This window comes from Halyomorpha halys, unplaced genomic scaffold (genome assembly GCF_000696795.3).
Source record: "Halyomorpha halys isolate HHAL.00 unplaced genomic scaffold, Hhal_1.1 Scaffold125.1, whole genome shotgun sequence".
NCBI lineage: Eukaryota > Metazoa > Arthropoda > Insecta > Hemiptera > Pentatomidae > Halyomorpha > Halyomorpha halys.
The window spans coordinates 595,996-612,918 of record NW_027108888.1 but is presented as its reverse complement, the minus strand read 5'-3'; the positions used below and the strand labels follow the sequence as shown (position 1 = coordinate 612,918).

At 30.9% G+C, this 16,923-nt stretch overlaps 1 protein-coding gene across 1 annotated transcript in view; it reads left to right on the top strand.

Annotated features, from left to right (window-relative positions):
- The first annotated feature begins 1,877 nt into the window (after positions 1–1,877).
- The window catches only part of LOC106678130 (uncharacterized), a 138,889-nt gene continuing 123,843 nt past the window's right edge, over positions 1,878–16,923 (top strand). The window contains exons 1-2 of the mRNA XM_067047183.1: positions 1,878–1,960; positions 4,305–4,351. The gene's annotated coding sequence lies outside the window, so the exon portion shown is untranslated. The remainder of the gene's footprint in view (positions 1,961–4,304; positions 4,352–16,923) is intronic.

Here is a 16,923-nt window from a genome sequence, read left to right as displayed (position 1 = left end):
GTATATCATGTTGGTTTATTATAATATATTATATGAATTATTTAACTACCAGTTTTTAAAAAGTGTTAACTTTTCTTTCAATAATATTAAATTACAAGACACGATTCCAGGAAGTTGTTAACTGATAATATGAACATTTTATAAAAATACGAAAACAAACGACCTAACATTAAATAAGCTTACTCATTTATTTCAATATAAAAAACAACAATAGCACACTGTAAAAGCTCTTTAAGTATTCATTGTTGTGACTTCTAAGAAAATTGGCTCAAAGCTACAGTAGCTGCATTGTTGCCAGACTTCTTCAATAATTTAATCTACTTATATATTTTAGTACGTTTCACAGTTTTTCTGTCAAAAAATTAACATATTAAATCAAAAACTTTAAAATATAAAAAGTGAATTAATTTATTTAAATTATAATGTATAATATTTTCGTAAACAAATTGTTAATAGAATTAATTATATTATCGGTTATAAAAATGGTAACACTGCATATAAAAGAGCTCTTTTTCACTAGTCACAGAAATCCAATGTTTCAGCTGAGCTAGGTAAGTCTCTGTGATTGAAAATTTTTATTTTCTTTCTAAATGATTTAGTACCTATTATATTGGAAAAATATTATTATATTACGAAGTTATGTTTGCTGTTAGATTTACAGATATTATTACAACAAATTTATTGATTTTTCAGAAATTAATTTTATACTCCAGGTTTAGCTCTGGTTTTCATAACTTATCAAATCTATTTATTTTTGAAATGAAGGTTGATTCTTATCTCTTTTGATTTCAAATATCTATTTGTTTTATTACAAATTTATCTCATGTTTTGATTAGATCTTTTTACTTTCTTAACAGCTTATACATGTTTATATAGTTAATTATTACAACCCAATAAATTGATATAAATAATTTTAGTACATATTATTAAATAATTCCTTTATATTTTTAATTATAATTCTTTGCATTTATTTTAATTTTAATTAGATACAATTTTACAACAAAGATCTTTATGACCAGATCTGACCACTGCTGAATTTTAAATATATTTTTTCACATCGTAAAACTATGCTATTTTTAAATGATAATGAAAAGCATTTTATATGATATTGTTACTAGTCCCTCACATCAATGTTTCTAAACTCACTTGATGTAGATAGCTTTAAAAAAAATTATCAATTAGTGTAAAGATATCTTTTATAATAAGGACTTTCCTATTAATTTTAAATACCGTGGCACACGAGCTTGTACTAATAAAATATTTTCAATGTTTACATTATCGAAAAGGTATTTGTTATTCCTTTCAAACAACAAAGAAAACTTTATCAACTTCTTGATAAACACATTTTAATACTACTGCTATTTAAACTTTATCTCTTTAAACTGAAAGTATTTTTATTAAATTGTTCACAAAAACAGTTTTGTTATAGTAAATTTTTGAACCCGTGAAGGGTTGCATGCCAAAAAGGATAAGTGGTGTTTTTTAAACCAATGAAGGCAGCACAAAATATAAATTTTTTTTATAACATTGTTCAGATGAATAGAATTAATAATTCTTTCAATAAATAATTAAGTGTAATCTTTATTAACATGTATCTATGTTTCAATGACATTTAGACTATTTTCGAAACTAATAGGCATTATCTTTCTCCCGTATTCCTACATTCATGATATAAATTATCGAAACTCAAATTATAAAATGGTGTGAATGAATTTTTTAGTGGTTGTAACAGTAAATTTATTCTAATAGAAAATTATTTTCAAGTAGATCATTTCAAAATTTCATTTGATTTAGATTAATAATTCATTGCATCATTATCTACCTCATATGTATTAAATAATGTACATATTAATAGTATGATGTTTATAATGTTTTAGTTTGCGGGTGTATATGTTTATCCATCATTGCCTTTCTGTGACAAAATTAAGGTTGTGTGGAACCTATCCTAATCTACTTACTGGTAAGCCATATCTCTTTCAATTAATGTTTTACCTTAGGTTTTATTTGTTTATTAGCAGATTTATAGTATTGTACTTTGCAGATCAGACTATCATTGTATTAACCCGGCAGCAGTTTCTTACTTTTTTTTTGTCTCTTAAGAGGTGCCCCGTGAGCATTTTGCTCATGGTAGACCATTTATATTATTTGTTTTATATATTGGGATGTGGTGATGACTGCAATCTTCATGATTACTTTCAATACAATTTGAAATTGAAATATTAGATTGTAGCTCTTCCATCAGAGGTTGAAGAATCCAAATTTTGTAAAAGAGCTAAGATCATGCTTCAGCTCATGATTTAAAATAAGAAACACGGGTGTCCAGATGAGCCAAATGATCAAATGAGAAAAAAAATATGTCAGGTTAGGAGTGTACTGGTAATACAAATGCTCATTCTTTCTGTTGTGAGGAGGCTAGAACTAAACTATATTGGGTTTAAGTGGGGAGGTAATAGGGGGAATAACATAAACAAGGGCAATAACAACATCAAAGGGTTAACAGAAGTTTGTTTAATGTTTCGTTGTACCGTTAAACAACGGTATAAACCAAACAGATGACATACTAATATAGATGTTTATTTCCCATCATGAGCAAAATGCTTAAGGTGACACTTCTCCTGGGTTAATAGTTTTTCTTAGGCATTTGGCTGTAAATTGTCAAGAAAGAAGTTGGATTTTTATTATTTCTTACAAATGTTTGTGGACAAGGATTTGTTATGAGGGTCACTTAGTTTCATTGAAATAACAAGGTTGAAAATCTAATTTATTACTGAAAGAGGTTGTGAAATGTTAACAACAATTCCTCTTTATGATGAGTATAATAAAATCAACAAAAATCGAGTGACTAGTTTAATAGCTTGCTTCTTTTTTTAGTGTGCTATTAACTTGATTTGAAAGGGCATCAATATACAAATAAATATAGTTTGTTTGGCTGAAATATTAATAAATGAGAGATTAACAATAATAATAGTCTTATAGCTTATACCTGAAACACTCGTTAAGCTTCAGATTCCAAGACTAAAGAGCGATCCTTGAAACTTAAATATTTAATTTGATTAGATAGATTACTGCTTTGATGTATTAGAAAATATATAAAAAGTTGTATTTTTATTTTATTAAAATTCATCTCCCTCATCAAGTTCGATGAGATATATTATTAAACTTTTTTAATTTCATATTAACTTTTTTTTTTTGAAAAGTATTGATTTTACTTCCAGAGTACAATTGAGGTGTGAGAACCAGAGGGGGCTTCCTCACATTTCTGTGAAAATTGAGTTTTAAGTGTGAAAACATTATATGTCTAATCAAAGAATTATTCTAATTTTGCTTTTAGAAGATTTAGTAAGTTAAGAAATATTGGTATATATATTTCTTAGATCTCAAACTGGAAGTGCAAGAGTGGATAAAATGGTTTGATTCACTCTGGCACTGCTTACTGCTAGGTAATGCTAAGTAACTGCTTCCTGAAATTTAAGGATTCACTTTCAGATCTAGCCAAAAACAGATTGAAAAAAATTATGTTAGAATCTTCGAAAAACATTTATTTCAAAATCATGGCTGGAGGGGTTGAACCACTCAGGTTCTCAACACCTCAATTATGAAATATTCCTAAACTTAGATATATTAGATAAATTGCTTAAGTGGTATAACTTTTTCAATTGGATCACTTCTGAAATTATTTCTTGCCTTGTTTTAACAGATTAAAGACTGAAGCAAAGTCTATAGTTCTTATTTAATGCTTTATATTGTTCATATTCATAATATTTTATGCAAATAATCAATAGTAAATAGATAAGTAATAAATAACGTTAGACAAACTAACACAATTAATAGCTTTATTAGAGAAACAAAGGAGCCTTTAACACAAAGTTTTTCTCCAAGACAGTCAGTTTATAGATTTTAATAAATACTTATAATCTGAAGTCATTAATAATTAAAGTTATCAATCACATCTTTAGTAATTCTTCTGTTACTGACTTTACACTATACATCCAATAGATCTAACTGACTCTAAAATTTACTTATCTTGCTTCCCAATAGTTTAAACAAAATGCTAAGAATACCATGTGTTAGAAGAGTATGATAAGATCAAGAACCTTTCACGATCTTTTCTCATCGGCTTATTATTTTTTTTTTTTTATTGATTATACCATTGAATCAATCATTATTAAATTTAATCACTAAGTCTGATTGACATTGGAATTCAGATTTATTTTGGATGAAATAAGATAATATAATTACTATAACAACCTTTTCTTTTTTTTAATGAATAATTGAATGATATATTTTATGTATTGATGTTACAGATCTTTTTCTTCAAGATTCAAAATCAGAGCTCTGCTTCTATTTTGAGGTAGGATTTGAATTCCTGTTTTAATTTTTCTATTTATTGTATTCATTGATTCAAATGTATAAGTAAAGTACTTAAAATATGTTACTGTTCCAAAAATACAATTAATTGTCTAATATATAAAATAAATAAAAATATATAAATTAAAATAATGTGAACTCCTATGACCCATGAATTACTTTCTAAGGAAGCACTGTTTTTAGAACAATGGTTGTGCAAGAAGGTGATTTTTACAAGATCATGCTCAACTGAGTTGGGAGTGGGTAGATCATTGGTAAGGGACTGTGCTACTAACTCCAAGGGCCTGGGTTTGAATCCAGTTATGGCAGATAATTATTTTCTGTTTCATTGTACCATAAGTCAGCCCTGTGGGTTCGGAAGCATAAGTTCCACTGTATAATAAAGTGAGTACCCTTAATTGGGAGAAAATCTGGCGGTTAAGCATGATTCTGACGAAAACACCTCCTTACATAACTGTTGGTTTAGTAACAGTACTTTATTACAAAGTACTGCACCCCTAACCCTTTATAGGTTGTAGCAGTACAGATTAAATTTTTTCAATCACTGTTTAATATTTTTTTCTACTTTTGTATATTATTTTTTTCGAGGGAAGGTATTATTTCCCTAACCTGAGTAAGAGGTGGATATATCTATCTTGTACTGACTTGTTGCCTATTTAATTAAGTGCTGTATTTTATGTCTGCAATTTCTATCACAATTAATTTCATTAATCTTTACTAGGAATATTTCATTCACATTTTCTTAGCCAAGAATAGTGACCACCCTATATTAGAGATTGTATTTTCCAATCAACATATAATTGATCTTTTCAAAATATTTTAATAAATTATAGCACACTCAACAAAAAAAAAAATACTAGCGAAAAAGAAAGTATTCTTTAAGATTTCTTTACATGTGGAGATTTCTTCATTAAAACTTCTGCTGACTCTTTTTCCATTCCTACCTAAAGAAGTACATCTTTCATCAATTTCCGTAGTATTATAGTTTTACCATCTTTATTTTTTTATCTTCCCTTTTTAGTTTCTTTATTGAGACTTCTAGGCATAAAATTTAATGAGTATTAACGCTTGTGTTTACTTTTTATTTTCACAATATTTTAGATTTAAGATATAGATTAATATCTTTCATTTCAGAACTTTATGATTTTAAATTTAAGACTTAAATCTTGTTCAACAAATTACTTGTTCTTAATTAATTTAATGATGCTAATTTCATTTAATTTTCATTATAACTTAGGGTGGTGAAACTGGTATATCAAATCCTAATGTATTTCACTTTAAGTGTAGAGTACAAAGGGGATTCTTTGTAAATGAGTGTAATATCCCAATGCTGGCCTTTTGGTTGTGGCTGCTTGCAGACCGTATATGAATAAGCCAGATTTCTGTAGGGCTGTATGTGGCTCGGGTGGTTGAGGTTTAGGTCTTAGCAACCTGAGAACTGTGAGCAGTGCCGGTTCGAATCCGGTCTAGGGGATGGACTTTGTTCAAGTAGGATAAGTTTAGTTCATTCATGGCAGTCCCACAAGATGAAAAATTTAACCTTCAACTATGGTTAGAATAGGTTGGTCACCTCTAGATAACACCTCCTTATGTCAAAAATGACCAGGAAAGGGGTTATAAAAAGATTCAGATTCGTATAATCATCTTCCGATTCTATCCCCAATTTTGGGATTCTTTCCTGATTCATCTATTGTTATTGCCATAACCATCTCCAAATCTTTTCTCTGGTCATCTGCAAAATTTTTCTATTAACTTTCATTCACTCCCTTATTTTATTGGTTCTGACCCTTCATATTTCAAATCTTGACCAATTTATCTGATCCCATCCCCTTTGATAATGGTCTTCTTTCTTGCACGAGGATCCGGGTCCTTTTTCCACACCTTACACCATTATTCTTTGGAGCTGGGTACTATTTTTCTTTCTTCAGCCTGAGTAGAAACATTATCTGTTATAATCTGTAATCCTGCTGATTTCCAGTTTAGGACCAAGGAAGGACTGCTATACAAGATCTGTAAATTCCTACCCCCTACATATTATCTCATTATCCGTTCTTATCTCTCAGACAGGTTATTTCAAGTAAATCACAACAGAGCTTATTCATATAAGCGTACCTCAGGGTAGTATTCTAGGTCCTATCCTTTATACAGTTTTTACAGCTGACATCCCAACTCAGCCTAACACTATTCTCACCACGTATGCCGATGACACATGCCAATTTTCAGTGAATAATGATCCTTCCATTGTATCCCAATCCCTCCAATCCCACATCACCACCCTTGAAGAATGGTGCCAAAACTGGAGGATTAAAATAAATTCTAATAAATCCCACCAAATCACATTTACCTTTCATCTTGCCCCACAGTATCTTTTAATAATACCCCACTTATTCCTGTTGAGCAGATCCGTTTCTTAGGATTAAATCTGGACAAACGACTGACATGGAATCTTCATACAAGACTGATAAGACACGAAACTGCTCGTTGATTCCGACTATTACAACATTTACTAGACAAACGGTCCAAACTTCCAATCCATTACAAAAGACTGATCTACATGACTATTATAAGGCCTATCTGGACATACAGAATTGAGCTATGGGGATTCACTAAACCATCTAGTTCCTCTTGAATCCAATCCTTACAGTCCAAAATCCTTCATAAAATCCTTAATGCTCCTTACTTTGTCACAAATCAAATCATCCATCAGGACCTCAATGTCCCTTATGTTGGCGATTTCACCAGAATCAGATACCAATCCTTCCATAATAAACTTCCCAACCACCCAAACCAACTCGTTTCTAATCTGGCTTCTCCTTCACTACCTCCTAGGTGTCTGAAAAGAAGATGGCCTCGAGATCTTCTCCTTTAGAAGTGTTTTTTGGAGTTCTATCAATGGGTAGATTCTCCACATGTTTGTATCATGTCATAATATCACTTACTGCAAATTTATTTGATGTGTATATATGTATACAGTTGTAAATAACAATAAATAAATTATAAAAAAAAAAAGGATTAAGGAAGCCACATTGTTCTGTTATGAAGATGCAGTGTGAAATAACAGGTAACTCAATAGTCTTCAATGCAGTTATTAGTTTACATTGAGGATGTCAAATTCCTACTAGTTGTCTCCTACACCCTTATTTAAAACTATATGTGGTATACTTCTGTTATTCACTTATAATTTACTTTTAAAGATAGTTGGGTTACAATTTTTCCAAAAGTACTTAATAGGTTTCAGGTTTTTCCTTTCAATTGGTGAGTAATAAATTATCTTCTTTCCAGGTTTACAAAATAATGATTTTTATAGAAAACAAATTTAGTTTTATATAGTTACGTAAGTATGACTTTAGGGGCCTTGGCAGCCAGGTTTTGTGGTCTCACTCAAAGTTTGAAGTAATTTTATAATTAATAGTACAGTGTTAGTTATTAACTGAATGACTACATTTAATATAATTTGATATTGTATTTTATTAATTATTATAAAAAAAAAAAACAATAAACAATCCCTGTTTCCAATAATTAGATATCCTCCCCCCTTTGGCCCTGAGCCAAGAGCCCTAAGCCTGTGGAATTGGCCACCTTACCACCTCCTGTTTGACCCTGGTTTTATAAGATTGAATTGTATTCATATAAATACATTAGTAATTTTATCATTCAACTTACAAAAAATTTTCACATTAATTTAGTATGTTTTTTTTAAAATCAAATCCAATAATTAATCATTTAGTTGTCAACGGTTTTATTTCTTTTTGTTCAAACTATATTTGTAGTTATACATATCATATGTTTTTTTTGTTTTTATTTTTGTCACAACCTAATAATAAATGTTGTACTGATGCTAATGTCTGCTAAATTAGTTGAAAGAACTTGAAAAAGAAAAGGAATTAGAGGTTATGCCAAATATCAGATATCAACTGGTTAAATTTGAATTTTTAATCTATAAACCATTTTTAATAACAATTATTTTTAACTCTCTGTTTATTATTTTGAACTTAAAAACAATGAATTAGCTATAAAAAAATTATTAATACCTGTTCATAATTTCTTTGGGACATATCTAATAGCTCATAAGTATGCTAAAAGAAATCATGTACCTGAATTTTAAGATTTTTCAGAATGATGCCTCTGTGACTATCACATTGGTTCTCAATCTCATAATTTTCATTTATGAATAGTATATTTATTTTCTTTTAATGTAGCTTCTGATTGATTGATTAATTCTTTGAGCGGTTTAGTTACTTTAGCACCATTTAACTTAATCATCTTAGCATACTCTCTTGTTGATTGATACATAACATTGTATAGAAGTCTGTTATGTCTTCTTGAAATTATTGTTAAGTCACATTTAATAGCATACTTTAATGAGCAGTCCAGTCAGCCATATATATTATTTTTCAATGTTATCATGCCTTATGTTACAGTCCAGCGTTTATTTTCTTTTTTATGACCCTTTACTGTACATAAAGGGGTAAGGGTAGGGAGAGGGATTATTTAGGACCGCCACAGAAACAAAGGTTGACCCACAAGATCGGATTTGAACCGACTGCAGTCAGGACCCTGTGAAAGTTGGCGCTTTAATCGCTCGGCCACAAACTGCCAAAGAATAGTTTATTTGACAGTCCGAAACCCAATTTATACATTATTCTTGAACATGTCCTATCGCAACATTCCTTTCTGTAGTTCTCACTACTATACGAAATGCTTTCATTTATATAACTCAGTTATATTTTTTTTTACTGTTTAAAAACTAAGTTAATAAAAGTTTTTTTTACAAAAAAATGATCTACAATTATTTACTTCTAATTATTTACGCTGAAACAGGGGCAAATAAATATTTTTAAATGTTTTCAAACTAATTGATTAGGTACTCAAATCTCAAATTTTCCAACTTTTCAGGTGTCCAAATTATTGGAGGAGATGACATTTCCCCTCCTGCCTTTCTCTCTTCCACCGCAATGACGTCACTGTTGCCTAATTGTGTACTCAGTGTACGCCACTGTATGTGAAACGCGTGCTTATCTTTTAGCCGTGATAGAAAAAATATATATAATAAAAAACCCTCCTACATCCGTAAAGAATTAGCATTTTAATCATTTTGCGTGCTAAAATAATTTCCTTTAATTCAGCCTTAACCCAGCGTATAGTCCATTACCGAAAGCGGGGCAGAAGATAAGACGAAAGCCATTTGGGTTAGTGTATCAAAACGACGGTAGCCTAGGCTGCGAAGTAACCGAACTGCAAAGAGCTCTTTCATTTCCTCGTTGATGTCGAACATAGGGAGGAAATGGAGAAGATTGTAAGGAAATGGCGCCTGGAACTATTTTTCTCCGAGGTCGGTGATCTCGGTGGAGAAGGAGTCGCTTCAATATGTAGTCCACATCGGGCTGTGTCACGCCAGCATATCGACCCATCATCTACTTACTGTGGACCACATTATCTCCCCTTCTGCTCCTTCATATTCTTCACATTTATCATTGCTCGTGGGTAAATTAATAAAATTTACTTATTAACGCTATTTATATATACTTGGTGAACTAATTATAGCCAGAATATTACTTATTTTGTTAGATGATTATCTGTTATTTAAGATGATTTAATTATTCGAATACTAACCATACGTAAATTGGTTGTAATGTTTGAAACTAATCGATTGTAAAAGTGTTGAAAAATCAGCAGTAAGCGATATCGGGGAAAAGAAATAGAAGGCATATAAAACACCGGTTTTTCACCGCGATCGGTGTGCAGATCGTGGTAGGCCGTTGGCAAATTGGCTGCGGAGAGATGGGGGCGCGAAACGACGGGGTGAGAAAATAAAGGGAGGTAAATAGAGGTCCTGACCGTGGTTGAAACATTCAGGGCCCCCCTAATGGAATATTTGATAGAACTGGCCCCCTAAGTAATGTTCACTGAATAGAGAATGCCCCGGTGTCACACCGCCCTGTCCGCGCCTATTTCAAATGACCCTTAATTTGTTGTGGCAACATTGAAGCAGCTCTCTGATGCCGTTAATAGAAGGTACTGTTTACATAGTGCCATAGTGCGCAATCCCCCTATTATGGCCTGCTATTCGTATCTCCTGTCTAGGACAGTTATGAGTTTGTTTTATATTTGCTCTAGAGTTCTTATATGCTCCTAGTGTAATGGAGGGATTGGCAGCTATGAATTTCGTCATACTCATTCAGACTATGTGCCCTTTTAGTTATTTATACTAACTTCTTTCAAATTTATTTCTAGTTATCATAGACCTATGTGTACTTCCTTTGAATACGTAATCGATCTACAAATAACACCTTCAGGGCATCATTTGTGCGTGTCCGAAGATGACTGATTGTTCAACAAACTATAAATATAAATAAAATAAATATTATCGTCCATAATTAGAGTTAAATCGCTTCTCTATGTGAATAGTGGTACACATAACAAATGAAAAAAAGGTTTTTATTTTGTGTTTGAAGTATTAGATAGATTGTACCCCAGACTGGATTTGATTTGTTACGACACTAATTCCTTTAGGAGAGTCTGTAGTAAGACCTCAGTAAAGAAAGTAACCGAAGTGTACAGTGCTATATTTCAAATACGTCCAGTTCTGAATGAAATCAAAACTTTTTTCCGTATAAGTTTTTTTATGGTGAGTTTCATCCTCTTCCTATATTTTCTGAACACACATATATCTTTTATCAACGTTCAGAAAACTTTTTTTCGTTTGCTTAATGTGGCACTTTTTAAGCAAAGCAGTGATGGGTAAATTTTACAATTTATAGTATTTTTTATTGGTGCTTTAAAAACTACCTTATTTACAAAATAATTAAATCAGTACAACTAATTTAAATTTGAAAAATGCGTCATAGTTCCCTTAGCTTTTTTTTTTTTTTTTAATGAAAATGCTTAACCATCTTGATACAACTCAAAAACAAAAATTATAATGGAGTAAATTGATTTCAAGTGACGCGAGGGAACGCCTTAGATGAAACGGTAGTTGGTAGGGGGTAACACTCGTTGTTTTGCATTTAGATTAATACCTAGACAACTAAACATTGTAGCTGTGTAGTGTATGCGAGGGAAATGTTCAATATTTCATTCTCTTTCTAACGAGCTATGATTAAAAGTTTCATCTTGACGTTACACCGAGTTAAATAGGTGAAGAGTGGAAAAGACAGCTCCAGAAAATAAATTATAATAACTTTTTAAACATTTGAAAGTAATTATACAAAAGTAGTTATATTATATTTCCCTTGGTTTTCATTGATTATTTTTTTAGACTTATAGCTAATTTTGTAATTCTAATGCCTAATGCAGTGATACTTAAAAGAGAATAGTCAAAATTAAATTTTCGATTGTAACGTAAAATGGAAAAAAAATCAGTCTACCACTAATAGAGTTGAATACTAGTAATACTAAGGTATTTTTAACTCATTATATAAAAAATTTGGATACTCTTAAAGTTACTTTAAATATGCAATGTATAAAAAATCTTTAATACTGGACGGTCGCAATGTTGCAGAATGAGTGAATTTTATTTCAAATTATGAGTAAAGTTCCTTGTTATATTCTTCGTGTCTAATTACTAATTATAAATATATTTTTTAACTGATTTGTTTTGAGCTTAAAACTTATACACAATGTATTTTAAAATTTATTTTCACAAAAAAAAAATGTTTGATCTTTTGTCTATTCAAATATGGTCCGGGTTACTATAAAAAAAAAAAAAAACATTACAAAAAAACCATGCAACGTAGTGAAACGTCAACTCTTAATTAAAAATATTTTTGAATTGTTGTTTTTCTTATCGATCATCAATACTGTCTTCTCAGTTCTGTCACTGGTATTATAATGCTACAGTAAAATATCAACAAATATATATTACTAAAATTCCTTTAAAAGTATTGGATATATAGAAGAAGGATTAAAACATGAGATTATGAAAAATGAATCAGAGAGATAAAATAAAATTCTGATCAGATGAGAAACATACATTTTTTTTTTATTGATCTGATTAATAAATTAAAGATTTAGACATTATATAGGGTTAATAAAATTTACTAACACTTTAATAGTGACCTGATATTGCTGAATAAAACATAATTAGTAAATAGTTTTTTACTCGTTATCAAATGAATTAATGGATTAAAATGAATAAAAATTTAATTTTTTGTCAAGAAATACTGAATACTTTCAAGACCAAATTGCAGGGATAGTGAATTAATATTTTCGTTATGTGTTTGTTGTATCAGTATGTCATTAATAAAATATGAGAGAATACTCCAACTATTAAGTGAATTAGAGCGACGCCCGTTTGTAGCCGAGCGAGTAAAGCGGCAACTTTAACTGCGGTGGCGCTGGTTCGAATTAGGCGTTAGGGGTCGACTTTTAATTTCTGTGGTTGCACCACAATGTGAAAACTTGACCATTTATCGTGATAGAATAGGGTGTTACCTAGTTGATGACACCCTTTATGTCAGAAATGATCAGGAAGGGGGATATAAAAAAAAGAAAAGTAAATTAGAGTGGATATTTAATCTTAAATTTAAAGTACAGAACAATTATAATTAGCTTCGGACATTTAAAATCAACACAATATTCATAGATTAACACATAATATTTTTTCTTAACGTTAACCTAAAATAAAAAAATATCTGAAAATTAAATAAAAATATAAATTATGAGAAGATGCCACAACGTACATTCAATTTTAAGTTTGCTGAGGGATTAAAATTACCTCACTTGTAAAATATTTACATAAGCTGGTGGTGTCTTCCTGCTCCCCTCTTTGGGTTCTCTTCTCGGTCTTCCGATCTCATTTCATGGTGGTTTTTTGAATTACTCCTCCGTGGTATTGATTTTAATATTGGAATAACAAATGCTGCATTTCTTTTGTGCACAGCCTATTGAATTCAAAGAGTGACTATTTTTGATGAAACAGTAATCATATTATTTGGTTTTTCAATTTCGATATTATTTAAACATAAAAACAACGAAGAAAACGTGTAACGCATATAGGTGTGTGTAGGTGGGTGCGAGAACAGCCTACATAAAAAACAGAAACTCGTATGAAACTGATATACCATATTTATGAAGGGCTTATCCCTGGGTTGTAAGCAACGTTTTAAAAAAAATAGACTGGCTGGAAGTGGCCATAATATAGAATCGATTTTTCACATTTTTTTCAAAAACGGCTCTAGCGATTTTGATTAATCTCGGTATATCAATATCCAATCCAGTGATTTTTAATGACGGTTTGGTATTATGCTCATTGAACCAGTTTATAACAAAAGTATAATGGCCGAGTTAAAAAAAAATCTTCCTTTAATAACAATAAAAATAATATATAAATATGACCTATAAAAGAATTTGATAACTAACTAAAGGAGAAAATGGAGAAATAGAGACTACAAAATCGGAGACAGCCGAGCCTTGCCGATTTTAATTTTAACTATACATTCACGGTTTTGTTACATAAATATTATATTATTGGCAGAAACAAAGTTGTTATTCTTAATTCGCATCTCGAGAATCCCTAAATAAAGGTTTTTTTAGCGACAGAAAAATAATATTTTATTGTTTGAATTTTTTGTCCCACCAAAGAGAAAGTTGTTTTTTAATCTGAGAAGGAGAATACAATATCAACTTGCAAACATAAAATACAAGAAGTTTTAAACTATCAAATCACTCTAATGACATAGTAATTACCACCAATATTCACGCTAGTCAGATAAATAAAGCGAATTGCGAAAAGCCGAACCGCTTTAGATAGTGTTATATAAATGTCCGGCTTTTGCAGAGGCCCTGAAATTTATCCGAAGTTGGCAGATAAAGGTATGATAGATCTGTGTGATGGAGGGATGTGTTATCTGTAGGGGAGATGGAACTAAGAGAGGGGGTAATCGGCCTGTAATTTGTGGCTTTACCTGGACAACTCTCTACAGTGGAGATAATGGATTTTCATTTAATTAAACGAGGAAATCGAACTGGGCCAAGTTAAACAAAGGCCCTCTCGGTTATCCCTGTTAATATCCGTTTACACTTTATCATCCCAACCATGGGACTCACAATGAACCAAAATAGTCCCTTCCCTCTTCTGGGTCAAACATATTTCTTTTTTCTCTGTCCCAGTTATATTGGCCTTTGTCTTTTCCTGTGAGTGTCCTTCCTAAATTGCTATGTTGTTTGATTTGTTTCCTGAAGATGGCTCAGAAGAGATCAGGTAGGCTTTACGGTCTATTCCAAGACCCAAGGGAAAATAAAGGAAGTTATTGTACCCCAATTTTTTATTACTTGAATGAAAAATGTATATAGTTACTTGTCAAAATTGATGATTCTGCCAACCACAATTGGTGTAAATTAATGCTATAAACTGAATTATACCCGGTGCAGCTCACTTAATTTTGCGTTGCTTTGGTTAACTAATCCTTTTTCGGTCCGAATAATTTCATTCATACTTTATTTTCCAAAGCCAAAGATGCTGTTCTTTCCTTAGTATAAAACGCCAAATCCTTAAAAAAAGTAGTGAGAAGGATATTTGTTTGGTAAATTCTAACTTTTAAGTTTTTGGACAGAAGGTGCGAGCTAAGCAATTTCGAAATTGAAAAATAACAAACATTTCGCGTCTTTAACCTCACTTTTATTTCTTTATCAATTTTATTTTTTCTAGTTACCGTAGGGCCTAAATAATTAAAGTTATCTATCTAATCAAATATATTTCCTCCTTTATCTACATCACCGAAATCGCTTCCATTTCTACTGCTAACAATATATTTTGTTTTATCCATATTTATTTCGATATCTCGTTCATTACTAGTGTTTATCAACGTAGTTGTATTTAGTTATTGTTTCCTTGTCCTCATCCACTAATATCAAATAATCTAAATTTATCATTCGGAGCTTCATATGATTAAAGCTAACAACAACATTAGAAATTTTTTTTATCACCATTTGAAGTACAGTAAAATTTCTAAAATATGCTACACAATATTGGGGGGGTTTACGTCCAATTGTTCTCAATACACAGTTTTAAAAATCCAAAACGGACTGAAACATTTTTTTTTTTTACCATATATCAATAAATGAATATATTTTGAAACTATATTTGCAAATATCATGAAATCTACTACTCCTACGAACCACTTACTGATGTATATTAGCTCTCAATTGAGAAATCGTAACAAGAGTAGGAGTAGCAGTTCCCGTGATATTCGCTAACATTTGCTAAATATTGATTTCTCATTGTTATGAAAAAATACTTTTTGTTTATGAACATCTAAAGGACTATTAGACGAACAGATAGCATTTAAATTAAGGCTAGTTGAATGTTCTATAATGTACTTGATAACATTTTCTTCGTTGGGGCACCAGATTCCATTATATTTGCCAAAAAGAGTTCACGGTTTTCGTTATTTGAAAAACGGTTATGTTGCTTTTTGAAAACGGCGCTGTTGCAGTTATGAGGTTGCTAAAGAAACTCCTAGCTATAGCAGTCACAGAGTTTACTTCCTAGCTGATTATGTGTGACATAGGGGAGGGATTATCCAGTGTGGAAGAGTTCAGTTTTCTTTACTGTAGTTTATTTTCTACTTACTCTCTATATAAAGTTTATTTCTAGTTAAATTTATTCTAATCGCTATTTTGAGAGGTGGGTTTTCCAAAAATGTCAGGAAAAGAGCTGAACTTTAAGGGAAAATTCACCAAACCCTCTAAAAATTGGAAATAATCGGTCGAAATTTTGCCCCTAGGGGAGGGGTTCAGGTGCGTGGCTACTACATATTAGCATAAATTGTTGTCATGCAGCTGATCCAGTGTATAGGATATTTAATGATGTGATGATAATAAAAATTTGAGTAGAGGTCTTGCAAAGAAACATCTGGAAGTTTACTAAGCCCGGATTTCATAATTATAATAATTTTTTTTTCAGTTCTCTAAACATTTTACAAATTCAAACTTATAAGTTTTATACCCACAAATACAGCTTAACACTAATGTTTAAAGGAGCAAAACATTTTTCTGGAGTATCTTAAATCACCATCTGTATTATGCCTTGATTTCGTTTTATCAGTTCTATGAATATTATTTTTTTTTAGTTAAATATTTGGACTGATCAGTATACTAAGTGAATTAGCAACTAAATACTATTTGCCAGCACCTCTAAATATTCGATTACGTTTTCATCAATTCATATCATTAGAGGATAATAGGTATAAAACTTATACCACTTTCACTTACCACCGTGGGAGATAAAAGTTTGGGACGAATTTTTTTTTTATTTATTGTTACAAAAAAAAAATCGTTTTAAAAGGTCTCTTGTGATGAAAAACGAATATCCATTTTAATTCTGTCTAGAATACAACAATTCAACTAATGATAACTAAGCCGTGGAAATATGATTATGATCGGGAGAGTTCGGGAACACTCGGCTTCCCCGATTTGCCTGTTGGAATACTTTCATATTTATTCGTCTTTTAAATCATTAACAGCCATCAGAGATGGTCATTTATTTGAAAGTAAAACAGGTGCTTTGAGGTGCTTTGTAGAAAGAGTTTTCGAAATTTTGGAAGTTAATGAAAA